The sequence below is a fragment of the Bufo gargarizans genome, chromosome 2, assembly GCF_014858855.1.
Source record: "Bufo gargarizans isolate SCDJY-AF-19 chromosome 2, ASM1485885v1, whole genome shotgun sequence".
In the NCBI taxonomy this organism is placed as follows: domain Eukaryota; kingdom Metazoa; phylum Chordata; class Amphibia; order Anura; family Bufonidae; genus Bufo; species Bufo gargarizans.
This window is the reverse complement of record NC_058081.1, coordinates 457,078,195-457,092,991: the sequence shown is the minus strand read 5'-3', so window position 1 is coordinate 457,092,991 and position 14,797 is coordinate 457,078,195. Positions and strand designations below refer to the sequence as shown.

The following is a 14,797-nucleotide window of genomic DNA, read 5'->3' as shown; positions in this document are numbered from 1 at the left end:
AAAAGTACTAGATTAAAAGCAATCGATAAATATGATGACTCCTCAACCCAATTGTAATATCTAATGCTGTGTGGTATTATGCGTATATAGTTGGCTGCGTCGTATAATATATAATCAACAGTCCCAGTATTGGAGACACTATATTGTATTAGCAAACAATAGGGCAACTTGGGTTACAACAATTTAGGTCCGTGATTCCGGAATCAAATGATTAGTCCCCGTATTGCACACACCACAATATGGTACTTCACAAACCACAGTACAGTCAATGCCGCCAAATTAATACTTCATAAGCCACAATAAGGTCAGTATCGCCAGAACAGTATTCCACCTTTTAATAATTAATAATGTTGGGGTAACTCACATTTAAGGGGATATTGCCGTTCCGACGATGTGCCTGAACGCGGCGTCTCGCGTAGTCTATGGCACTAGTCTTACCTCTAGTCTGGGCCCTTCCCCTTTGCTGAGTTCCCTATATTGATGTCTATTCTGCGGTGGTGTTAGGCTTGTTGATGGCTGAAGATAGGCACTGCACTGTGTATAGTTGCAGTGGTTGGCGTTCCTCGTGGTTACTAGCAGCGTGTGTTTCCGGGTATGATGACGTAGATGTCCCGGTGACTGAGAACTCTGATCACATGACCCAAAAGTCTCCCGTATGGTCAAAAAAAAAATCAGCAGTTAGATAATGAATGTTGTAGAAGTCCTTATACGGGGACTAATCATTTGATCGCGGAATCACAAACCTAAATTGTTGTTCATATCATATCTGAGCATCTGAGCGTGTTTTCAGGCACAAACGAGGAAGATTTATGAAACTTTCTAAAAGAAAACCTTTGTTGCTCAAAGCAACCGATCATAGCACAGTTTTTATTTTTCAAGAGCATATTAGTTTCTACAAAGACAGGTCTTCTTTTAGACGGTTTTCATTAAGGGAGTATTTCCTGTATTAGAACTTTAGTGACATTAGTCTCCTGGTTAAAAACGCATATACATAAAGCACTTACACAGTAAGTTTAAAAAAAATTTTTTTAAACCTTTTACTATAAGTGATATAAATACCATACATATATAATATGATTGACACTAATAACAAAAACATATTTATATGTAATATGTGTCAGCAATGGACCTAAGTCACTGATGCTGTAGTTCCCCATATACACCTCAGAGCGCCGCTGTTCACCAATAAGGAAAATATTCAGCAAATCTAGAATCACCTCCATGATGCAGGCAGTGTTCAACAGCAAGAAGAAACACCCAGCATTTTACACTAGGATGTACTGGGCATACAACTCATTTAGCAGAGGGATTATTTTCTGCTGGTAGTTCTGCTGGATTATATATATTAGAAGGAATTTTACTATTGTATTTCTAATAAGAAGAAGAATGGCTGAATTACAACTGCAGAAAGGACAATCAATCCAAGAATTCAGATGGCAAGTAATATTTCTCTTCTTATTTTCCTGGCTGTGTCATTCAGTCTCTGGTCAGATTCATTATTCTATTAATGAAGAATTAAGAAAAGGTTCAATTATTGGAAATTTTGCAAAAGATCTTGGATTAGATGTTAAGGATAGTCTCAAGAAGGAAATTACGGATTGTGTCTGGGGTCTCTGAGAATTATTTCAGTATAAATCTGGATAATGGGAACCTATATGTTGCTGATAGGATAGACAGGGAGACATTGTGTAGAGCTGCAGCTGATTGTGTCCTTACATTTGAGGCTGTGGTAGAAAATCCACTAAACGTCTTTAGTGTTAAGATCAATATTAAGGATATAAATGACAATTCTCCTAAATTTATTCTTAACATGATTAGAATAGAAATGAGTGAATTTACCTCCCCAGGAAGTAGATTTCTGTTACAAAATGCAGAAGATCTGGATGTAGGTAATAATTCTCTAATAAGCTACACACTCAGAGAAATCCAGCTCTGATGGCAGTGTATTTCCAGAGCTTATACTAGAGAAACCTCTAGACCGAGAGACACAAGACAAGCATGAACTCATTCTAACAGCTTCTGATGGTGGAAATCCTGTACAGACAGGCACTGCCTTAATTAATATCATTATCACTGACTTCAATGATAATTTACCAGTATTTACACAGGATGTATATAAAGTAAGTGTTAGGGAAAATATACCAGTGAATTCAACAATTCTGCGGGTCAGTGCAAATGATGAAGATAAAGGAATCAATGCAGACATTACTTACACTATTAGTACTACAGCAAATGATATTCTCCAGACTTTTACTATCAATCCAAAAAATGGAGAGATAAAAAGCAAAGGACATTTAGATTATGAAATGTCAAGGTTTTATGAAATTGCAGTGCAAGCAGAAGATGGAGGAAGCTTAGCAACCAAAGCCAAGGTTTTAATAGAAATCCTAGATGTCAATGACAATGCCCCTGAGATATACATAACTTCATTATCAGATCTTATTCCTGAGGATTCCATCCCTGGAACTGTGGTTGCACTAATTAAAGTTCATGATCGTGACTCTCAAGAAAATGGTGACGTTCAATGTTTAGTAAAAGGTGATGTGCCATTTGAAATTAAATCATCAGGAAGCAATTTTTATAAAATTGTCACAAAAAGTATTCTAGATAGAGAAGAATTATCATCCTACAACATCACTATAGAGGCCTCAGACAAGGGGTCTCCTGAAATTACTTCTAGAAAAGTTATTAGCCTTCATATATCAGACATCAATGACAATGCACCAGTGTTTGAGAAGTCAGAATATTCTGCCTTTGTCTCAGAACATAACTCACCAGGAGCTTCAATATTTAGTATTCAAGCAAGAGATTTGGACAGTGAAGATAATGCTAAGATAACATATTCTATAATAAATAGAAGTAATGAAGATCTCCTGTCTACCTATATCTCCATGAATCCAGTAACTGGGGTCATCTATGCTCAACGTTCATTTGATTATGAGAAACATCAAGAATTTAATATCCAAATCATTGCCAAAGACAATGGATTCCCATCTCTGAACAGCAGTACAATATTAAGAATATGTATAGTAGATCTGAATGATAATTCACCTATCATTTTGTACCCATCACCTAGAGAGTGATAGCTCAATATTTGAGATTGTTCCTTCGACCTCTGAACAAGGATCTTTAGTATCTAAAGTGGTGGCAATGGACGCTGACTCTGGACACAATGCCTGGTTGTCTTACTTTTTGCAATCTTCAGAACCATCACTCTTCACCATTGACCAGCACACAGGGGAGATCAGGACATTACATGTATTTCAAGAAAGAGACATCATGAAACATGGAAATGTGGTTTTAGTAAAAGATAATGGGATTCCATCACGGTCCACTTCAGTGACTATAAACATGGTAATTACTAATAATTTTCATCAGGTCCTTCCTGAGCTAAACAGTCAGTCTAACAAAGAAAAATCTCAGTCCAACCTACAATTCTATTTGGTAATAGCCTTGGCATTGATTTCATTTCTATTCATGTTGACTGTAATTATCACAGTTGTCTCAAGGTACAGAGAGTCAAAGTCTTTCACCACATTTGGATCGATGACTTCAAGTCTATATCCACAGGTTGATCCTAGATTTATTCCTCAATTTAACAATGGCACTTTACCTCTGCCATATTCATATGATGTTTGTGTAACATTGGATCCAAATGACCAAGAATTTGCCTTCCTTAAACCTCAACACAATGTGCCTGTGGACAGTCTTATAGATGCTGATGATTCAGGTATCGAAAGTAAAAATGTAAAGACTTACTCAGCAGTAGAAACAAAGGTATGTATTTGAATATATCTATAAATATTTTTAAAGTGAGTATCTTTCTTGTTTTTTTTATAAATAGGAGTTTAACATTATCTAATTTCAAAAATAAAAATCATGAATGATTATTTTATTATTATAATATGGAGGTAAATATTTAGTTTATATGGTGTCAATGACTTAATACAGATGTATTTACATTTTCTAACCAATTGTCAGCTCTGGAGCTTACAGAACAGATACGAGATAATTCATACTTACAGTCAGACAGGAGGTTCCTGTGATGTTCAGAAAAAGTGCAGAAGCAGTTGCTTTATCAGGCTCAGGATCTTTTGACTCTCTGTTACCAGGAAGATGAACTATGTCCTATTGTCAGTGGTGGAATCTTCCTCCAACATTATAATAGCGGTGTTAGCTTCCTCTTGTGATGATAATTAGAGATGAGCAAATCGAAGCTAAGTGGAATTCGATCAGAATTTCAGGAATTATTCGATTTGCACTGAATCCGAATTTCCTCTTGCTTCATGGTAACGAATCGCCATTAACAGGGTTTATTACAAGCAAATATTTATATGTATTATTTGCCCTTGTGAGGTGCAGTTATATGTTCTAAAGTATTTTTTGCTTGTATTAGTGGGAAAAAAAGGCTTATTAGCCATTGTGTGGTGAAGTGCAAAAATTACAGCCTTTTTTGTATTAGTGGCAAAAATATATATATTTGCCGTTCAGCGGTGCAGTTATATGTTCGAAATCCCTTTTTGGCATGTATTAGTGGAAGAAAAAAGTATTTGCCCTTGTGTGGTGAAGTGATAAAATTAAAGCCCTTTTTGGCAGTTATTAGTGGGGAAAAAATAAGTATTATTTGTCATTCAGCGTTGCAGTTATATGTTCTAAAGCCCATTTTGGCATGTATTAGTGGAAAAAAGGGCTTATTAGCTGTTGTGTGGTGAAGTGAGAAAATTACAGACTTTTTGGGGTGTTTTAATTTTCTTTTTATTTATTTATTTGATCAAACAGTATGTCAGACAGAGAACTGCCAGGCACTGCACAGGGGAGTAACAGAGGCCTAAATATTTCTGGTGCAGGCAGAGGTCGCAGCAGAGTAGGGGCATGGCAACAGGAGTCGCAGTGAGAGGCTTGAGCTCCCTGTGTCATCTAGTGGTCATGTCTTGAGCAGCAACCCAGCGGTTCTTGAATGGTTGACTCGGTCATCCACTTTGACCCAAGTGACATCAGACACCCCCAGCCAAGAGTCAGTGGGTTCGTCAGACACAACCCTTAGTTGGCATGTCCTGGAAGCAGGCCCTATGCCCTCAAATGTCCTCAACCTGACTCTGTCCTTTTTTGTTCCCTCAGCTAGAGAAGTATTATATGCTGTGTTCTCAGCTCCACTATACAGCGAAGACGAGCTACTAGAGGACAGTCATCAACTACTGGCCAGCCAAGATGTGGAGGATATATCCACCAATTCCTCCACTAGGTGGGCAAGTAGTTATGAGGAGAGTGGCATGGGAGCTAGTGTTGTGAGCGATGAGGCTTCTGACCTAGAGACCATTGAAGAAGACATCAGTGATGTGCAGACAGTACTCGATAATGATGATGTAGTTGATTGCACTTGGAAGCAGGGTGAATTATGGGCTGTCATAAGAGGGCGAAGAGGGTGTCCGCTTGTCTGCGAGTCAGCGGTAGGAGCCAGCAAGCCGCTAGTATGGCCTGGAGTCAGCAGAGTGGCAGCAGTGGGAGGTCGGGAGCCAAACGTAGACCACCCACTTCGCAGGAGCGTACCTGCCTGGAAAGTAGTGGTGCAGGGGATTCATTGAAGCAGCAGTGGTAGCAGTCAGTCAGTGCGTAGTGTTGGTGGTAGAAATCACCTACTCGGCAGTGTGGCAGTTTTTTGTAAAGCCGCCGGAGGAGGTGAACATGGCCATATGTAGAATCTTTGGGCAGAAGGTGAAGCATGGCCAGGGTGCCAATGTTGTCAACATTGCCCTGTGTCAACATATGCAGCGTCACCATAAAGTGGCCTGGGAGAACCGTGGCTCCGATGTGGTGGTCCAGCCTGCCGCAGCAACCGCCGCATCTCCCAGTGGCATGCCGCACCCGATATCATGCAGTCAACGCTCCACCACCTTAGCTGAAGGGAGCTGTCTGTCCTTCCCGTCATCTGCTGGTCCTGATGCTTCTGTTCTTCTTCTTCCTTTTTTTTTTTTTTTTTATTAAACATCCTTTATTGTTTTCTGGACCAAATACATAAATTCATATAACAAACAGTTTAGGACTAATAATTTTAGTACCAATTCACATATTTGATTCTTTTAACCCCCCCCCCCCCCTTATAATTCACTGCTGCGTGATCCGACCATGTTTTAATTTCTATTCTGTTCCCAGAATTTCCACTAAGGGATTCTGGGAAAAAAAGGAACAAAAGGAACAAAAGGAAGAGCCCGCCCTTGCTAACTAATGTTGTTCCGGTTTCCTTGCTATTCTTCTATAGGCATCGATAATATCTACCCGGGCCCTCCATTCATGGAAGCTGAGGCTGTTCTTTGTACCCCAGTATTTGATGATTAAGGTCTTTGTGACTATAAAGCCTTCCATACAGATTCGTAAAATGCTTCTCTTCTTCCTACTCCTCGTCAGTCATTCCATCAGCAATCGATCACCGAAGCGATTGCCAAGAGACAACAGTATGCGTGCACTCATCCAATGGTGCAGAAGCTGAATGTGCTCCTGGCCGAGTTTCTGGTGCTGCAGTCCCTCCCTTCCCAAGTGCTGGACTCTGCACCTTTCAGAGAACTGATAGCTTGCGCCGAGCCGAGGTGGAGAGTCCAAAACCGTCATTTCTTTGCGAATAAGGCAGTACCAGCTCTGCACACGTATGTAGAACAGAAGGTGTGCAAGTCCTTGAGCTTGTCGATGTCTGCCAAAGTGCAAGGCAGCGCCAAAATGTGGAGCTATAACTATGGTCAGGGACAATACATGTCCTTTACTGCCCACTGGGTGAATGTGGCTCCTGCACAGCCACACCAGCATCTTAGCCAGATGCTGCTGCTTCCGCCTCCACGTTCTCACGCCGTTGGTCCTGCAATAATGTCCGCCTCTGCCTCCTCATCCTCCACCGTGTCCTCAGCCTCCACTGCAGGGACAATTCACAGTGCCCCTCTAGCATACCACCTCTGCAGGACACAGTGATGTCACACTGTTCTTCACCTCGTTTGCCTAGGCGAACTGAGTCACAAAGAGGTTTAAGTGCTCCGTGTCCTTCAACAAGAAATCGAATCCTAGCTTTCTCCGCGACATGGTGTCGGTGCTGCATCAAGGAGGGCTGAGCCATGCGCCCTGCATGGCACACGTGTTCAATCTGGTGGTCAAGCAGTAACTAAAGTCTTCCACCCATCTGCAAGACATTCTAAAAATGGCCAGGAAACTTTGAATGCACTTCAGCCACTCGTACACCACAAAGCACACCCTCCTTGAGCTTCAGCGGCAGAATGGCATCCCCCAACATAGGCTGATATGCGACATTCCCACCCGCTGGAATTCCACCCTCTATATGTTGGCCACGTTTTTTGTCAGTTGCCAGGACTACGGGATGAACATTCCACTGCTTCATGTCCTGGAACAGATGTTGGTAAATCTGGCTGGTCATGGAACTGGAGACGTGGCACCTAGATCTCATGGCCACATGAGCCCTGTGTTGGCTGAACTGGAGGAGGAGGAGGACATTGTAGCACAAGCAATGTGTAGCAAAATGGGTGTTTTTTTCTATATAAGTGACAGGAGAGGAGCAGCAGGAACAGCCAGACGAGCTACAGGGCAATGAGGAAGATGAGGTAGAGGACCCAGACACACCGTGGCAGTATGCAGTGGAGATGAATGCAGGGAGTCCCCCCGAGTCACTTGCACAAATGGCCCGATGCATGCTCACTTGCTTGTGCAGTGACAGCCGAATTGTCACCATTTGACAGAAGGATGACTTCTGGCTCTCCACCTTGTTGGACCCTCGCTACCGGTCCAAAATGGGAGCCTTTTTTACACCCGCTGAGAGGACAAAGTGAACTACTATAGAGAGATACTATGTAGTCAGTTGGCCGCTGCCTATCTGCACCATCGTCTATCCTCTCACAGGTCTGACTGGGGGGGCTCAACAGACAGGATCCATTTTTTTGTGAGTTATGTTCTAATGGATCAGAGGAAGGGCAAAATAATCAGTGTGATGTCAACACAAACTTACTGCTGACACCCTCTCCACTCTGTCTGGGGGCTCTACTTAAATAAGCGTTTAATAGAACAGGTTCTGTAGACATCTATGTGGAATTAGCTGATGACATTATAAAAGCAGTGCGCTTCTTCTTCACACTAACATCGACCTGTAAGGCTGAGTTCACACTTGAGTTATTTGGCCAGTTTTGGCCCCATGACTGCCCAAATAAGTGAATTCTAAGAGCAACACCTGTCATCTGCATGTCATACTGACTCACAGTATTATTTCACTACCAAAGCAGACTCTCTATGCGTGTTACTGCAAGGCACAGTGTTCTACACCACTATAAAGGCATTTTGCAGCCAGGAAATAGACATTTTTTGACGCAGTTTGCAGCAAAAAATTCTGATCGAACCGAATCTTTTAGAAAAATTCTGCAAGCTGGTCAAATCGAATTTTTAGAAATTCGCTCATCTCTAATGATAATAAAAAGACTTTTTAGAAGTTGTCCCCATAAAACAGGAAGTTAAAGCTTATTATGAGTTATGGTGATTTTTTGATCAGTGTGAAAATTGCAATGATGTCACACAGTGGTTTGTATAAATTTAGTAAAATTAGAAAATTGATCGTATATGGTAAAATGGAGTAGTGGTTTGACATAGTAAGTTCCTACAGAGAACATGCTTTTATAGCGAATGTTTAAAAATAATATTATTATAGCTTATTCCAGGGCTTAAGCCATTTAAAATGGCTAGCAAGGAGGCTGAAAAAAACATAGTTGTTAACTGATCTTTGTCAGTGCTTCTGAGAGGTATTAAAGTATGTATTATACAGTACTACCTGTGACTCGAATGCAAGTAGCATACTGCATGATCCACTTCTGTTAATCAGTAGCACTGATTTAATAGAGGTGATTTATATATATGGTTTGAAATGGATCTTTTATAGAGTATAGCTTTATGGTGAAGTATGGAGCAGGAAATAAGCCCTGGTCCTAAGCTTCCTTTTTATGTGTCTCATGTTGTATAACATATTGTAGTATGCTAGGGGAATTGTTTTCACTCTCTGAACTCCAGAATTCTGTCTTCAAAAAGATCGACATTTTTGTGTCCCTTGCCAAAAATGTTTTACGACTTTTTACACTACTCACTGCAGTTATAAAAACTAGGTGAGAAAGTGGGAGTGCTTAGCTATGGTAATTCATTTCACACCAGATTTATTACTAAAACTATTTAAAAAGTCGCAAAAGGTGTTGCAAACTCACTCCAGTACAAGGCTGCCATAGGAAAACTGGAGTAACATTTCTAGACAAAAGTGTTAGGTTAAGGATGCACCAGATTTAACAAACCCTATGTAACATTTGATAAATTTGGTGCAGAGTACTCCATTGCAGACAACTGTAAAACCGACTTTAAATATTCCCCTAATGTTAAATTCCCCCCCCCCCCCCCCCCCCCACTGTGTACACTATGGTTCTGCAGCACTGGTCTTGATGGGCCCCTCAAATATCTTCAAATATTATCCCTCATTATAAATTCCCCCTACTGTGTACACTATGGGTCTGCTGCACTGGTCTTGATGGGCCCTGTGCTGCCAGAGAAGCCATGTATGTAATTTATGACTAAGCGCAGGCCTCATCATAAATGACTTGTCTCCCCCGACAATCTGTGTTCACCAGAATAAAAATCAGGGCAGCTAGGAGCTCCCCCTGTGTGCTTTATTGTTCTATATTTTTAATTTTGTTAACTTTATGTTAATATTTTGAGGGCCAGATTTAAGGAGGTCAAATTTGTACTTACCTGAATGCTGTTATTCTGGAAATCCTCATTCAAAGCCTAAACTGGCCATGGCAGTGGGCAAGGTTGGTCATAAGAGACTTGGGAGTTATGGTCCTGTAGTTTGTACAGAAAACTATTGCATCACAACTGGTGACCTGGGATATACTGTATTTAATATACATATGTAGACAATATGGTCACCAATGCAGAAAGTCATTCAAACCAATACAGAAAGTCATCAACAGCTTAGGAGAAGGATGAAACCGTAGGAAGAAAGATGATCTACAAGGCAGCAGGAGAGAAGATATATTATTATTATTATTATTTGATATTATATTATGGTTTGGCTAATGGAATTGGGCTTTTAGCATACAATGTTTAGTGTAAAAGGTTCAGTGTAATATATAGATGGTAATATTGTATAATTTATTTTAATAGGAGATTTTTAACAAGACATTATGGAATCATTATATCAGATAAAGTTGTTATACTATCAATAAAAATAAATATATTCCCACATACTTCTTACAAAGTTCTCATAGGTACTACACCCTTTAAATGAGGGCCAATATCATTCCTGACAAGCAGGTGCAGATATATCAATAGACACCAATAAATAACCTCAAGCACACGGCATACAATGTTTTATATGAAAGAATGTTAAAGGTTAACTGTCATATTTTCATCAACAAAATTAATTTTAGCATATGTTACTGCTACAGCAGCATTATGCATAAGGCAATCTTTAGTTTCTACACTTACCACTGTTTCCCTTGAGGCTCCTCTGCCATTTCTCTGAGGCCAAAACTGCATTCCCTTAGGTCACATACTAAGCTTGCTGTAGCCAGTAGCTTCCTGCGAGCCAATCAGATTGGATTGCTGAGAGACACGCCTCCTCACTCTTAAGCCTAATGCAGGCATGCAGTGTGAAGGACCGCCACTCTGTCTTCCTAGCCGGAGACAGGTGAGCCATAGCAACGGTCTTTTAAGGGAGCAGTAGAAAGGGATAGGAGACATTAATGAAAGCTGTTATTATAAGGTAATTGCAGATCTTTTGGCAATCATTGACAGACTAACTCAGGTATGCATGCCCAGCTCTAATTAACTAGCAAAAAAAAAAATTACAGTTATTATTTAACCCCTTCCCAACACATGACATACTATTGCGTCATGGTAACCACTGCGTTCCCGCAATTTGACATAATAGTACATCATGGTGATCGGACGGGCACCGGAGAAGTGCACGCCCAATCACTGCAGGGGTCCGGCAGTCCCTAGTAGCCGGGCCCCTGCTGTATCCACCTGCATCACTATAAAAGCCATGCCGGCGGATTAACCCCTTCTATGCCGCGGTCTGCGCTGACCACGACATAGAAGGGGTTAGTGTCGGGTGAGAGAGCGCATCGAGTCCCCGGCTGCTGTGGCGGGGACTCGATGTGTCAGTAAGCAGCCCAATGCCATGCAGAGGCTGCCAAATGCCTTGCACAGCATCAGGACCTGCCTTCTATGGGTGCCCAGGAGATCCAGCCTTAGGCTGGGTCTCCTAGGCAACCTGTTAGTGTAATACTCACTGTAGTACACGAACAGGCAATGCATTACAATAGAGATGTATTGTAATGTATTGCAGAGGGGATCAAACCCCCAAAAGTGAACATCAGAAATAAAGTAAAGAAAAAAAGTTTAAAAAAAAAGTGTTTTTAATAAAATTAATAACAGTTTTTAAGTAAAAAAGAGAAAAAAAAAAAACTCAAGGACAGGCTTGGGGCCTATACCAGGTCCCAAGCCAACCTATACACACATCAGCATCCCGTGATTGCATTTGCGGGATGCCAATGGGAGACAGAGAGTCCCTCCTCTGTCACTGCTTATATGCTGCAGGTGCCATTGCCTGTTGCATGTAAGGGGTTAAACAGCCTGGATTGGTGTGAAAAGGCAGCATTTCAGCCTAAGACCCCTTATTGACCGCTGTAAAAAGGTGCATGGGTAGTCACTAAGGGCTTAACAGAAACCTAGATTAATTGCTCATAGCAACCAATCACAGTGTTACATTGTGATTGTTGCCAAGGGGAAGCAATGCCAGATTTAGGTAGACATTTTTGGTAAATAAAAACCATATGTGTGCATGTTGCTTTTTAATGCAATGTTATTTTTTGTAGTGTTTTTTTGTCTCTTAGTACATGCTGGATCAGTGCTGAAGTGTATCATGTAGCTAAGAGTCTTTAGTTCCTTCAAGCCTTTCTGACAAGCTAGAGAAATACAAATGATCATGACTGAATAGATTGGGCTATGAATGACTGTGGGGAAAACAGCTGCAACAAGTAATACAGTATGATGCCTTATTATTGTATTATATATACATGGTAAGAGGGCATAGGAAGAGCATAGCAGGGAAGAGACCATGATTACATGTATGAAGCTGGGTGACTGGGCGACTAATATATTCAAATCCATTTCTCTGGCTCATGACGGTCATAAGGTTTTATAAAAAATTTTGGTAAAATTTGATGAGTTATAAATTACTATGTGATTTGAGTTGACAACCTCAATGCCCTATGTGGAGATATGACTAAGGCTAAATATAAACCATATAATAATACAAGATAGAGCGATAAAACTAGTTTTTTGCCTTACATCATACTTGTATCTAACCAATGACTTTCTAGTCATTACACTCTAATAAAACTTATCTAGACAACGGTTTGCAGATGATTATTGCTGTTAGTTGTAACCTCAAAAGTCAGCAGAATGTTCATTAAATTGGTTGTCTCACTTCAGCAAGTGGCATTTATTATGTAGAGAAAGTTAATACAAGGCACTAACTAATGTATTGTTATTATCCATATTGCTTCCTTTGCTGGATGTATTCACATTATACACTGCTTGTTTCCATGGTTACAAATAAATAATCCAGCTGGTCGCCACTTATCCGTTTGTCAACGCTGCTACGGGAAGGAGCAACCTCTACTTGAAAATTAAAAATTAGTACCGGCAGTCGTATCTTCTTTTTCAATATATCTGTTTTATTCCATCCAAAGTGAAATGTCCCTGTTACCTGTTGATGAAGGCATAACGCCGAAACGCATCCTGTTTGTTGGGACATTTCACTTTGGATGGAATAAAACAGATATATTGAAAAAGAAGATATGACTGCCGGGACTTATTTGTATGTTTCCATGGTTATGACCACCCTATAATCCATCAGTGGTGGTCATGCTTGCACAGGAAAAAGCACTAGCCTATGTTCACTCCCACGGTCCCAGCGACCAGAGAGGCCAACGCTTTTTCCTATATTGTGCAATCACGGCCACCACTGGTGCATTGCAGGGTGGTCATAACCATGAAAACGAGCAGTGTATAATGTGATAGAAAAATTAAAAAAGCCAGCAAAGGAAGCAATATGGACAATCACAATACTTTTGTAAGTGGCTTGTATTAACGTTCTCTACATAATAAATGCCACTTGCTGAAGTGAGACAATCCCTTTAAGGAAGTTGCCATTGATTCCATGGAACCGTGATGACATTGCTGTGTGCATGTGGAATACCTGCATGTTACAACTTTTTTTATAAATCCTCTTTTTATTGAAAAAGACAATGTACAAAATGCAAAAATAAAAACTATCATAACATAGAAAGTTACATTTATGATTGACTCAGCCAGTCTCCAATCTCTGAATCAAAATCAAAAGGATGCGTACACATACTAAGATTGTGAAAGATGGGAAGCTGTATTACTACCCGTCAGGCTAGTGTGTAGCCAAAAATTATTCTGATATCTACCTTTATAACTAATATTAGTGGGAAATTACACATAAACCTGATGTACCCTCTATGGTTTACTGTCTTCTTAGGTCATATTATTATTAGCATAGTACATATTATTTGCCTATAATGTTAGTAATGGTATTTTATTTACCTGTGATTGTTTTCTTATATAAAGCAGTTTCAGATCTCGTAATCTCGCGCAGGCGCAGTGGACACTAGTCTACGCCTGTGCTGACTACTGGCATCGGCTTCGACGAGTCACCGGCGCATGCGCCGGCTACCTCTGCGCGGGATTACAGCACTGAGAAGAACTGACATCAGGAATAGTGGAGTGAATAAATTAAGTGGTAGGCGGTGCTGGGCTCCGGATCGATGGGCTTGGCTGGGCTCCAACATATCGTGGGCCCTTGGGCTCCTGATAGAGGTGATTTACATATCAATAAGATCGTTTTTTATAAGAATCTAACACACACAGAGCAGTAACAGTGGGATGATTTTAAACACTGCATGGAGATTAATGGGCACATATAAATATCGCTATAGCGTTAATCCTGGTGACAGAATCCCTTTAAGTTACATAGGCACCGCTAAATTCAGAAACAGACGTGCCCTGTAGAATAGTTTGATTTTAAACATCAATCATTTATAAGAATTAAGTGATGCTAAACCTAGAACAACATACATTTTCTTAGGTTTTTGTAATAGTTAGGGATGAGCGAATTGACTCCAGATAAAGCATCCAAAGTCAATTTGCATAAAACTTCGGTCCAATACTGTACAGAGTGAGTGCTCCATTCAGTAATAGATTGTATTGGCGTAGATGAGCGGAAGTTAGTACTTTTGCGAAGTCTCACATGACTTTGCTTAATAACTTCATAGATTAATTTTTACCACTTGGAACCAAGCCCGAGTTCAGAAAATGTTTTTTTTTACTGTAAAAAATAATCTATGAAGTTATTACGTAAAGTCACGTGAGACTTCGCAAAGTAATAACTTCCACTCATCTGAGGCAATACATTCTAATTCTGTACGTAGCCCTCGCTCCGTACAGTATTGGACCAAAGTTTTAAGCGAAACGACTTCGGATGTTTCATCTGAAGTCAATACGCTCATCCCTAGTTATAGTAATAGATTATCCAACTGCTACTATTAGGAGTATAGGTTTTCAGTCATATACTGATGTTCAGAAGATATTTTGTCATCTAATATTAATATAATAATATATAACATAATATAATATTCTTGAAAAGGTTTGAACTTATAAAATAGCAAAGCTTTCTACTATTACA

At 40.2% G+C, this 14,797-nt stretch overlaps 1 protein-coding gene across 9 annotated transcripts in view; it reads left to right on the top strand.

Annotated features, from left to right (window-relative positions):
• LOC122928299 (protocadherin gamma-A4-like) overlaps positions 1-14,797 on the top strand; it is a 299,736-nt gene that overhangs the window by 144,326 nt on the left and 140,613 nt on the right. The window lies entirely within an intron of this gene.